We start from the raw sequence: 12422 nt of genomic DNA, 5'->3' as shown, positions 1-12422 counted from the left end.
CCTCTTTTTAGGACTTGTTTGATTACCTTTAACTTCCAAAGAAAATGATATCTTTGTTTTCTCATTTCTCCCCCATCTAGACCAGCTCAAGAACTTATCGTTCCATACTCATGAGGCCCTTTAAGGAGTTTTCCTAAATAAAAAAGACCATATTCCAAGAGATAAGAATGCCTGCCTTAGAGTTTAGGACAGCCATCTTGTTCCTACATTATTATCCAATTTGGATATTTTCTAAATTTTTTTTTTTTTAACGTTTATTTATTTTTGAGACAGAGAGAGACAGAGCATGAACGGGGGAGGGGCAGAGAGAGAGGGAGACACAGAATCGGAAACAGGCTCCAGGCTCCGAGCCATCAGCCCAGAGCCTGACGCGGGGCTCGAACTCACGGACCGCGAGATCGTGACCTGGCTGAAGTCGGACGCTCAACCGACTGCGCCACCCAGGCGCCCCAATTTGGATATTTTCTAATGACCTAGTTCACTCATCCTGTTTTCTGTCATGTCTATCTTTTTCTATCTTAGAGTTCACAATTTCAGACATTGATCTTCTTAAGCTCTAGAATGTTCATTTTAATTTTTGAAAATAATGTTCAATACTCTGGTAAAAATTTCAAATGTTTCTTTTTTGAATGTAGAGTCCCAAAGAAAGTTTATTCTCCCTTTTGCTGGAAAAGGGGAGGTGGTGCTGATCATCTTAATCCAGTCCTAGCTGAGATGAATCTGGGCTACTCTGCATGTTTTGTCAGGCTCAGTCTACTTCTGGTTCACCCTTGTTTCTTGTATACAGCTCTTCGGGGCTTTTAACTGACTGAGTCTAGTGCGTTCATGCAAGTGAGTCTTAAACTCGACTGTTTTCTCAGCACAACGAGACTACTGTTCAAATGTTTTTTATCTTATCTCCAATTTTTCATTCTAGCCCCAAAGACCACAAAAAGCACCTCCCACTTGTCTGTCATCCATTTTTCTGTGTCTCTGCTTGAGTCCAGCTGGTTGTTCAGCCTCTGGTCCTTGCCCAGAATCAGGCAAATGGCCACAAGCAAAAAGCAGCAACAGATTTTCAGCTCACCTCTCTGCAGTTCCGACCTCTCTAGTCTCCACTTTTCAATCTTCATTGCTTCAACAGATCCCTACTGCCCTTAAACTAATTATTCTCATATTTTATCCTGATTGTTTTATTTGTCCTTAGCAGAAAAACTGGTCTGCCCCCTAAACTTCCATTGTACTTATAAGCCACATTCCACTCATTTATTTTTAATTTTATTTTTCTTCCTGGGGTATCCAGGTCACCTGAGTTTTCCCAAATTATTTAGCATATCAGGAATGTCCATCTATTTTTATCCAAATAATAATATGAGAAACCAGGCTACATGCCTGAAGATATATTGGCCTATTTTTTTTGGCATTTTTTTAATGTTTATTTATTTTTTTTGAGAGAGGGTTAGAGCGGGGAGGGGCAAGGGGCGGGGACAGAGGATCAGAAGCAAGCTCTGCTCTGACAGCAGTGAGCCCAATGTGGGGCTGGAGCTCAGGAACCGTGAGATCATGACCTGAGCCAAAGTCGGATGCCAAACCGACTGAGCCCCCCAGGCACCCCTATTTGCCTATTTTTGAATAGGAATGTTTACAATCAGTAGAGACTGTGGAAAATTTTCTCCAAACAAAAAAACTCTGAACTTTTGAAATTATAGATTTCCTTGAAAATTTTAAAGTTAAGATGAAATTCTTAGGCAAAGATCTGGTTCCTTATATATTAGAGGCTCCCTTCTCCTTATACGTCCATAGCTCTCTGCTCTGCCCCAACCATTTCTGTAAGTTGAAATCTTTGCTAGCATATGAAAATAGTGCAGAATTAATAAGGAAAGAAGGGTTTGCTACTAAAACATTATGTTTTCTTTATGCAGCAAACTTCAAGGGTCATATCATGTTTCCTTTACACACATTTTACAGATGAAAAGTGAAATTCAGAGAACTCAAGTCATTTGTCCAAGATTAAATAACTAGTAAATGATAGAGCAAATAAGTGGTCTAATTCTGATACCCTAGAAAACACATGCAAATCCAGAAAAAGTGACACAGTATCATCTCTGTACTGGTTTCTCCATGTGGTATTATAGGGGAAAGGTGAGGTTGATTGGTTTATTTAGTTCTTTCCTGGAACCATCTGTTTTCTCATTTCTCCCCAAACTGAAACATATCTAGATGCCTATAGCATTCCAAATGTAGATTTTACAGATGTCTTTTTCTCCCTAAATACAGCACAGATTGTAGGTCCTCCAAGGGTTCCATGAGAAAATAAATCCTCTTGCAACAGACACAAAGATGCAGCATCTTGTAAGTACGGAATAGTCATATCAGAAGGAAATGCATATTTATTGGGAAAATTTTTGGTTAGGTGGCCCATCTAACAACAATGAGCTCTGCAGTAACAGAGTAAGAAATGGAATCTGTACCATCCTGCTTCAGTCCCATGAGACTCCTGGAGAAAGAAGCTGTGGATGGAAAAAAAAAAAAAAAACCCAAAATACTTCTGTTCATGTGGTGGCAGGCATAAAATCTCTAATAGGAGAAGCCTCCAACAATGACCTTCCTTGACCATGGGATAGAAATTGATAATGTCCCCAGCAGCTTTCTTTAGAGGCAGTAGCCCACTTCTTTTCAACGGTGGACACTAATTAATATCTCCCAATTACTGAGGAACAACATGTGCTGGCCACTATGCAAAGTAACTTGCATAAATTTTATACCAATCTTTCCAGTGGGATTAGCTAGCATGATTCCCATTACATAAGAAAACCAGGCTCAAAGGGAAGCTAGTTGGCCAAAGTCACATAGCTACTAAAGTCTAAATGAAGTCTGTGACTCCATAGCACATATTCTTTTCAATTCTTACATTCCGTCTTTCTACTTAGGCTTTTCATAATCCTCTGTATATAGGAGGAGGCTTATAACATGTGACCTGCTCATTTTTGAAATTGTCTAGGCATTGATGAGGTTTGTTTAAGCTGATGTTTGAAATCTGTGCAACTTCTGCTGTCTCTGCCACCTTAGGAAATTCACCTACGATTTCTTCTAATTTCTCAAGTAATTTGAAAAGCCACGTTCTCCTGGTTAAGTTTTGAAATGACTTGCTTGTGATAATCGAAGTCTTTCTTGCCTGGGATTTTTGGAACTACTCTATTTGACTGGTCTCATGGAGTAAATTCATCTGTGGGATACTACTTGGTGCCTCAGTGTTACAGAAATGAGCAAAACATAATCGTGGGCCTCATGGAGCTCCTGATTCATTAGTTATGGAAGTCCATTAATTAACCCGAAGAATGGTAAATCTGTATTAGAGAAATTTGTTGGTGCAGTGGGAGTAGACAAAAAAAATGGCACCAATGTCCAATTCAGAAAATAAGAGAAGCTTTCCTTAAAGGAATGCTTTAGAATTTGTCTTCCATCCATCCTCAGGACTCAAACTGTTGATGTTAAACTTTCTTCACCGTTTCGCTAATAGAAGAGAGCACTCTCTTTACCTCTCTGGCAAGAGCAGACCTGAATAACCAACTACTTGTCCATCTGTTGAGATATCAAAAGCCCCAGGAGAAATTCTCTCCCCTTAAATTTATAGCAGTGTAGCTTCATCTTTTCACCACTTGGGTTTTATTCCATGCTAACACATAAACACCCTGAGAGAGATAAGAAATGATAACATCCCTCCCCCCTCCACAAATTGGCGATCAAGGTGAAGAATATGAGAAAGATCTGTGGTATGTTAAATACTAACAATAATAAGTTCAATTGGTCTTGAATTTCAATGCTTCCATTTAATTGTTGTATAATTCTAGGTTTGATATATCTCCGATCGGATTCTTACTTTCCTCATTGTAGACAAAGAAACACAGCTGCTCTACTTGATTCTTGATGAGGATCAGAGAAACAAAGGATATGAAAGGCTCTCTTCAGTTATCATTGGGCAGAAAGAGTAGACAGGATGTCTACTGGAGTCAAATCAGGGATGCCACTGAAAGCAAGATTTTATGCACAGGGGATCTTACAGCCCCCTTACCGCATTATAGCGATGACAATAATGTCCTTTCTAGCATATCTGTATTTTTAAGGCAACCTATACTTCCCATGGCACCTGAGACCCCCATCCCATCCGCAATCCGCAGCCAAGGGTTAATTAGACTAGGAATGAGATTTGACACCAAAGTGGCAGAAGCAATCAAAAATATTTCTGGAATAATTAGATTCTGCTTTTAGAGATTTGAGAGAGAAATTCATAGATTCAGTCAGAAGAAACTGACTCCCTAATGTCAAGAGGTAGATTGAGGTCCAAGAAGGCTACATTGATCAGGGTCTCTGCAGAAAAACACATGGCATGTTCAAATCAATTTTTTTGAGGACAGTTTTTAAAATGGGCTATTTATAAATGTATGAGTCAGGGTAGGAAAACCATAAGGAATAATGCAATACCCTAGGTCTAGTCATTTCAGACACCATCACCAACGAAAGGTAAGAAAATGTAAGAGAGGGGCACTCACTAGAATCTAGAGTTATATGAACACAGCCATGTGCCCTTCAGTTGGCAGACAAAAAGTTTACTGAGAAGTAAGTACCAGATCTTACTCTGTTTTTTCTCCCCAGTCTTTGGCCAGTCCTATATAATAGCCGAACCCATCTAAAGCCACCTAGAAAGAGAACTCTTTGGTATAGACTTCTGGAGGAAAAATAGGATGAGAAAGAAGAAGAACTGATCTAGAAGGCAAATTGAGCATATGGCGGCCAGCACATAGACCTTAATGGACCATGTGCAAGACTAATTAAAAGTAGCCAAATGGCTAGGAATAGCTGAAGAGACCAGAGATGCAGAGATGCCCTGACATGCCCTGATGCATCTGATGAGAGAATAGCCTAAGTTCCTGCTTCCATATTATGTGCTTCCTGTACCCGGAAATCCCTGTCTCCTTTTACTGGTTCTGACTTAAGCAATTCCTTAGTCAAGCACTACTCACCAATGCTCTACTCCCTGTGGTAGGCCATTTCAGACATGGCTCCCAGTGATCTCTGACTGCTCTTGTAATACCTTTCCTTGAGATGTGGGGTAGGCCTTAGTGATTTGCTTCTAACATAGAGAATACAGCAAAACTGATGGGATGCCACTTTTGAACAAGGACTGCCTGGGAAGCATAGACTTCTATATTCATCAGGCTGTAACGAGATGCTTCACTCTCCTGCCTGGGTGGCGTTAGAGAAGGCTGAGTGGGGATCTAGGACTTTCCGACCCACCTGGTAGAAATAAGGAGAGCCCCTGCAGTGTCAGTGGAGGCCATGTGGGGAACAACAACAAGGTGCCCCCTCTCTGAGCCTGGTGGTATCAGCAGAGGTCTAGTGGGAGGCCTGAATCTCCACTCCTGCCAGCAGTAGCGATGAGCTGCCCCTGCACCCATGGTGTGAGTAGAGGCTGAGTGGAGACATGGCCTCCCCAATGGCAGGAACAAGACAACCCTGCCGGTGCAGTGTCAGAGGAAGCCAGCTGTTAGGGACTGAATCGTGTCCCCCCTTCATCCATACCTTGAGACTCTAATGCCCTGTACCCACAAGGCCAACAGCTATTTTCCCTTGCTTCGTCTCTGACTCTGGCAACTCAGGGTCAGCTGGGGTGAGGACAGGGAAGTGGCAAGAGAATTACAGCAAAAGTGACAGAAATCCTGTTTTACATAACTAGTGCTATTTGTAGTATCCGTTCAGCTACTTTCAGTGCTTTCTGTCTTTACTTCTACTTTGGGTAGAAGGCATGGCAAGTAGCCAAATTCTAGCTCTTTCTCGTGGAGCACATTAATGGCTCTGGTAGAGAACGAACCCTCCAATCCCATCCGAACAAGGAGTCTGCGCTGCCCACCTCCCTGGCTGACCTCTTACTGTGTCCCCTCAGCTCCTTCCCCGAAGCACTCGACCCCTGCAGACCCTGTGCCCTGGGTCCCACAGCTGGAAAATGGTCCACCAGGGCTTTCAGGGTACAGCACAGCCTCTGTCTTCTCTAACTAGAAGAGGCAATGACGAAGAGAGAGTATGTCTCTGATGTACTCATTTTCGATGCACTACGTCTTCCCTCTCTAACATCCATGTTCCCATGTCCCATCGATCCAGACTCCCTACCGTGCTTTGGTACCCCACGTAAGGGGATGGGTTCCCCAACTGTCTTCCGGTTCCGTGGCAGTGTCTGCTGATGGCTTAACCCTCCTCATCTTCTTCCCCCCCCCTCGGTTAATAAACAGGGTGTTTGAACTCAGTAGAATATCTACTTCTTGTGGTCCAGATTATCGGGGCTTCACGGTGGCTAAGGAAGTCATGCAAATCAAATGGACTTTTTAATTCGTGGCTCTGCCATTTATTAGCTACGTATATTTGGGCGGGTCATTCCACCTCTCTAGCCCTCAATGTGCTTATCTGCCCGTGGGGAGGGCTCCCTCAAATGGATGATGCACACGGCATGTCCCACAGAATGTTAATATCCCGTTAGAGGCTTTTAGATCACAGTCCTAGGTTCACAGCCATTGAAGTAGAAGTGTTCTCTGACAAACAAAAAATGATTCATTCCTGTATATAGAATTTTCAGTTTACTCTGATAGGGACTTTGGCTTCTCTGTGATTCTCCTGGCACAGGGCTTCCAGAGAAAATACAATGGAGAGAAAGCCCGGGGCATCTAGGGATTCCTGGCTATCTGCTTTCTAAATGAATACGCTTTCATCTGGTTCCATGTGAGAATTTTGTCCTCCTATGATCTATGTCAGTATTTAAATACATTTCTGTTTTAAACAACCTCAGACCTGTGGGAGCTTGTTCTAAAAGAAGTGTGATAAACTCCCCCATATCATATATATATATATATATATATATATATATATATACAGTTAAAAAAAATCAAACATCTCGCCTGCCAGGGATTTATCTCTTGAAAATGACAATAGGCTGCCTCAGACTTTAAAACATCTAATTTGTAAGTGATCTATTTTTATAAAGGGCAGAGAAGGGGTGGTGGTGGGGAGGTATACAATCTCATTAAAATTCTCACGACAATTTAATGAGGATGGATTGTCTTCATTTTACAGTCGATGAAACAGGGGTTCAGAAAGATTAAGCAACTTTTTCAAGGTCACACTGCATGTTAATAAGGAACCTGGAATATGAAGCTAGCTTTCCCTAACTGCAAATCCCATGCTCTTGGTGCTGGCTATAGGAACCCCACTGATGCCACTGGAAATACATAGGGATGCTTTGAGTAGGAGAAAGAAAACAAAACAAAAAATGAGTCTTCCAAGTTCTAGAGATAGAAAAAGGATGGGCACAGCTAAGCAATGACAACAAAAACATAAGAGACGAGAACCTGAGGACAATCTCACAGGGAAGGCACACGGGTCGTCTGGTATTCCCTCCCACCTCTACCCCCAAGCCCTCTGTGTGATGCAATGCACCTTGTACCGTCTCAGGAATGAAACATACAAACAGCTGTGGGAATAGCATTCTGGGAAAAGGAACCAGCAAGTGCAAAAGCCCGGAACTGGAAACCTGTCCAGCATTTGGAGACAGCAGAGAGGTCTATGGAGAGCAGAATGTCCGGAGCAGGACTAGAGGGGGAAAGGATAAGATGGGAAAGGGAGCAGTGAGCCAAAACATACAGGCTTTTGTAGATCCTAGGAAGGATTTGGGGTTTTATTACTGCTGAGATGAGTAGCTGCTGGGTTTTGAAAGGAAACAAGCAATGCTCTGATAGAGCTTTTAAAGGTTTACTCTGGCTGCTGCTTTCAGGGTGCATTGGGTGGTGGGTGGGGGTGGGGAGAAGGGAAGCAAGGGTAGGAGAGGGAGCATCATCAGCAAACTCTTACAATAATAAGAGATGTTGACAGTTTGGACCAGGGCAGGAGCTGTGCGATGGTGAGAGATGGTCAGATTTGGGATGTATTTTAAAAGTAGGGTTGACAGAAGTTACCGATGAGTGAAATATGAGATACAGAGAGTGTGGAGTCAAGGACGGCTCCAAGCTATTGTTCCTTCTCAGAACCTTTCCACCTGCTTCTTTGTTCCAGCAGTTGCTATGGCAACTAACTGCAGTGGGCGTAGCCCGGCAGCACCTTGGGCTCACTGCACTTTGCACCTCCTGCCCTTTCTGCCCCAGGCATTCGGGCACCTGTGGAAGCCTGGAAGATCCACCAGGAAGGATGGATCCGCCTGGAAGCCAGGAAGTCCACACCACAAGGGCAACTTTTGGCCAGTGGTGATTTGGAACAGGTGGGTAATATGCACCCTCTTTAGAGAGAATCCACTGAAAGTAAGCCCCCAGGAGCCCACAGCAGTAACCAGCTCAGCCGTACTCCCTTGGACAGGATTTCCCTCTTTCCATGTGACTCTTCCCAGTCCTTTGCTATTGTTCCCTGGGTTCCCTTTCCAAAATAAAACTCCTCCAAGTAAGCCCTTGCCTGAGGCTCTGCAACTAGAAGCGTCCTCCATTTACTGAATTGTAGGGAACCGTGAGAGAGGAGAATTTAGAGAGAAGAACGAATATAAAGAGTTTAGCTTTAGTTTGAGATGCCAGTTAGACTTACAAGTGGAGGTGGTGAGGAGGCAGCTGGATGGCTTGAGCCTGGGGTTGAGAACACAGTGTGCAGAAGAGACGAGGCTACTTGTTTGCAGTGGTCCTGTGTCGGGTGTAGTGCCCCATGTTCATGGACTCCCCGCTATGACGAGTCTCCATCTCTCACTGTTCCCACGGTGGGTGACTCTGTTCCTGGCCCTGAAGGGCAACTGAAGAAGACAACGAAGTGGGGCTCCGTGGAAGGAGCAGACAGTGGCGTGTCCTGTCTTGTGATGACAGCTCCCCATGCTCTCTTAGGTCTAGCTCCAGCAGATACTGTGTCCTCACAGCAGATGAGCAGTCACATTAGAATGAAAGCTTGTCGGAAAAAGTCAGTGCGTGCAGCCACCTCTGCAGAGGGACCTTGTCTGATGGGATTCTCTTCCCTCCATTAAGATCCCCCCTGAGCTTTCAGGGAAGGAGAAGACCAAGTGAGATGAGGGACAGTGGGAGGTGGTGGAGAGAATGATCAGCTGTGTTCCCTGGAGCACCTCTGACAGCCTGGTCCCGGTCCCCAGCCTGAGTCTGGCTTGCACAGACACTGCAGAGACAGGACTTGGCTTTTGTTTCACTTCCATTTAATTTGCCCAAATGAAAACTGCAATTACTGAGCAGTTATACATTCCCATGTGCTTCAGGGATGCTGTCCCTGACACATTTGCCACCCCCATTTGGAAAATTCACCCATAAAAGCATCACACTTGCTTGCATAGTGTGTGGAAATCTGCAATGTCATCCTTTGTGCAGGGGATAAAAATTCACCCCAGGGTACCAATTTTAATAAGGCTTAATTAGACCAATTTGTAGTAAGCTGAGGTTTCCACTTTGCAATTTGACAAGCAGCTTGAGCTGCTTCACTACATTTTTATGTTCAGGAATTTCTGGATCTCAAACAAAAGGTCGAATGGAACATAAAATTCTATCTGAAAGACTCCTAAAGGAGTAGTGAATTTCTGTCATCGTGTGTGTGTGTGTGTATGTGTGTGTGTGTTTTAGAATGTCTTTACTGATGATTAAATGGTGATCTTGGGTAGCCATGGAGTCGATCCCATCAATGAGGTCCAGGAGGGCAAATAAAACTGGTCCTCCTCTTGTGAAGACCTTGCTACTAGCTCATGGCCCTCTTTCCAACAGAGTACGTGAAAGGCTTTGCAGTCTTCAATACAGCACAGAAATAACCACTCAAATTTACTTGGAGTTGGCTCAAGAGATCAGCCATCTTTCCTAGGGACGGCAAATAAATTTTATATATTATTCTTGGATCAGAAAACTGATTGAACTACGTTATCTTTATGATCTGCAACAAAATTGTGTTTACTGAGTTGTACTGTGATGCCATATCCCTGGAATTTCATCCAGGATCCTTAGAAGGAAAAATTTTGCAAAATTCACTCATATTGCTGTAGGGAAATAATTGAGGCCACTGTTCATCAGAAGGGGGATGCGGGTCAGGACACAAAAATGGAGCAAATGGAATAATTCTTTCTTCGATGAATGTTTGACATCAGAATTTATAGATGTTCTGCATAAAAACGGAAGGAATGCTCTACAACCAAAATAAGTTTCAAAATGTCTCTAAGGCAAACAAAACCAGTCCTCTATGGAGATAGTGTCTACACTGCATCTACACTGCTGGGGGCAACAGAATGTTCTCCTGCTCTCTAAACATCTTCCCTTCTGATCTGATAGCACCTTAAATGCCTACATTAGAAATAGACTACTGCTTAAAGATGTTAAATGCCAGAGGACTGAAGATAAGGGAAATGGAAATATGGTACCTAACACTGATAATGGGTAAGACCTCAGAGCAGCTTAAACATATTTTCAAAAAATTGATTCCTGAGGGAATAGAACCAGGCCAGCTACATTTTTTTAAGTTTATTTATTTATTTTGAGAGAGAGAGAGAGAGAGAGAGAGAGAAAATGAGCAGGGGAGGGGCAAAGACAGGGAGAGAGAGAATCTCAAGCAGGCTCCACACTGGCAGCACAGAGCCCAATGTGAGGCTCGAACCCACGAACCCCGAGTCATGACCTGACCCCAAACCAAGAGTCAGGCACTCAACTGACTGAGCCAGCCCAGGTGACCCTAGGTCAGCTACATTTTTAAAAAGTGCCAGGAAGGTATTGGAACATAAGATGCTGCCAGGAGGGCAGGCCAGTTTGGAATGGCGATCAGGGAGAAGGAGAGGGAAGCACGGGAAAACTCCATTTAGGGAGAGGAGGAGAGAAGTAAGATAAAGGGACAAAACTGAAAGGTGAGAGGAAGGAGCTCCTGTAGAAGGGAAGGGGACACAAGTCAATAGTGACGAGATAGTTTATTTGCATTCCTGGTAAAACCTCTCTGGAAGCCACACCGTTATCTGCTTCTTCTCAAGGAAGAATTGCCATTGGCCCTGCATGCTCTAGTCCAGCTTCTGGGATCTTTGGCCGGAAACGCTGAGATCCCATGATCTGTGAGGGAAAACTTTCCTCTCTACCAGGGAAGAAGCATGAGCAGAAAGCAGGAGGCCACTTCTGCAGGCTCAGGGGACATCTGGCAGGAACCCCTTCCCAGACATGTACACACCTGTGCCCATGACCTATGGTGGCTTACCTGGGGCACCTGCTCACACCCAGGGTCCAAGCACCAGGTAGGCCCAGGCCTACAAAATCCCTGCCATCCAGCCAGCATATGCCATCAGAAGGGCCAGGCCCTCTTACCCCTTTTTGCTCCTACCCCTAACAGCCTAGCCATCTAGATGACAGATCACAGCTTTGAAGGAGCTCAGTGGAGGTTTTTAGACATGGGGACTCTGTTCCCCTGTGTCATAAAAGGCACATTCCCAGAGATAATGTGGGTCAGGCTATGCAGTTCATAGGATGAGAATCTCAAAACTGGATATTATTTCCTTCCATTTGTCTGATGGTAACATTGGTTAGGCTACCCCTGCATGATTCCTGCATGCTGCAGCCCTTCTTGGGCTGTGCTGCAGAAAGGTACACATACACGGTTGTATCTGTTGCATGTTTGCAGTTTGCCTCACAGCCTCACCCTGTCTCCTACTGGTCTTCCCTCCCAGGAGAAAGGATTGTGCACTTGTACTTGGAAGAGCAGAAACAAATGAAGTCACATGCATTAGTGATGAAAAGAGAATAAATGCCATTATAGGAGAAAAATAATATGCATATACATTATTTAGACAGATATTTCCATACATTTGCTGTCACAAAACAGACGTCCCAATGAACTAGTCATATGAACAGTAAATCATGGAACCAATTTCAAGGAAAACAAGTTTTACTTTGGAAAATTGCATTCAGAATGTATGCACTTGAAATCAACTAAATATGAAAATTTTAACGTTCAATAAATTATACTGGGTAGAACTTGAATCCATTGAAATATAAAATTCCCAAAATTTGAAAACAATTTTTATTTTACCCAAGTTATTTTAGCGCAAAATACTAAAATGTGTATACCATATTGCTCCTTGATATTTTTCCCCTCAGAGTAAAACTGAAGGAAATAAATAGCAAATTCAGAGAATCATCACGGAAAAAGCCTTCCCTCCCTTGCTGCTGTCTCTATTCCCAAACAGAAGGGTGAAGCCGATGGATCCACTCCGATCCTCAGGAACAGTTAGACACAGCAAACACCTCCCAGCTCCGCTGGACGTTCTGGTTCCTCTGGGATGCTCCTCTGGCCGCTATCTTTATCTCCTTTAACCGAAGCAACCCTACCAGTCTGTGACCCGAGCCAACGACAGAGCAAAGAAGGGCAAGACATTCATGCCATAAATGATGGGGGAATCTCAACAGGCAAAC

The sequence above is a fragment of the Lynx canadensis genome, chromosome A2 (assembly GCF_007474595.2).
Source record: "Lynx canadensis isolate LIC74 chromosome A2, mLynCan4.pri.v2, whole genome shotgun sequence".
Lineage (NCBI taxonomy): Eukaryota > Metazoa > Chordata > Mammalia > Carnivora > Felidae > Lynx > Lynx canadensis.
Note: the sequence above shows the minus strand (reverse complement) of the source record.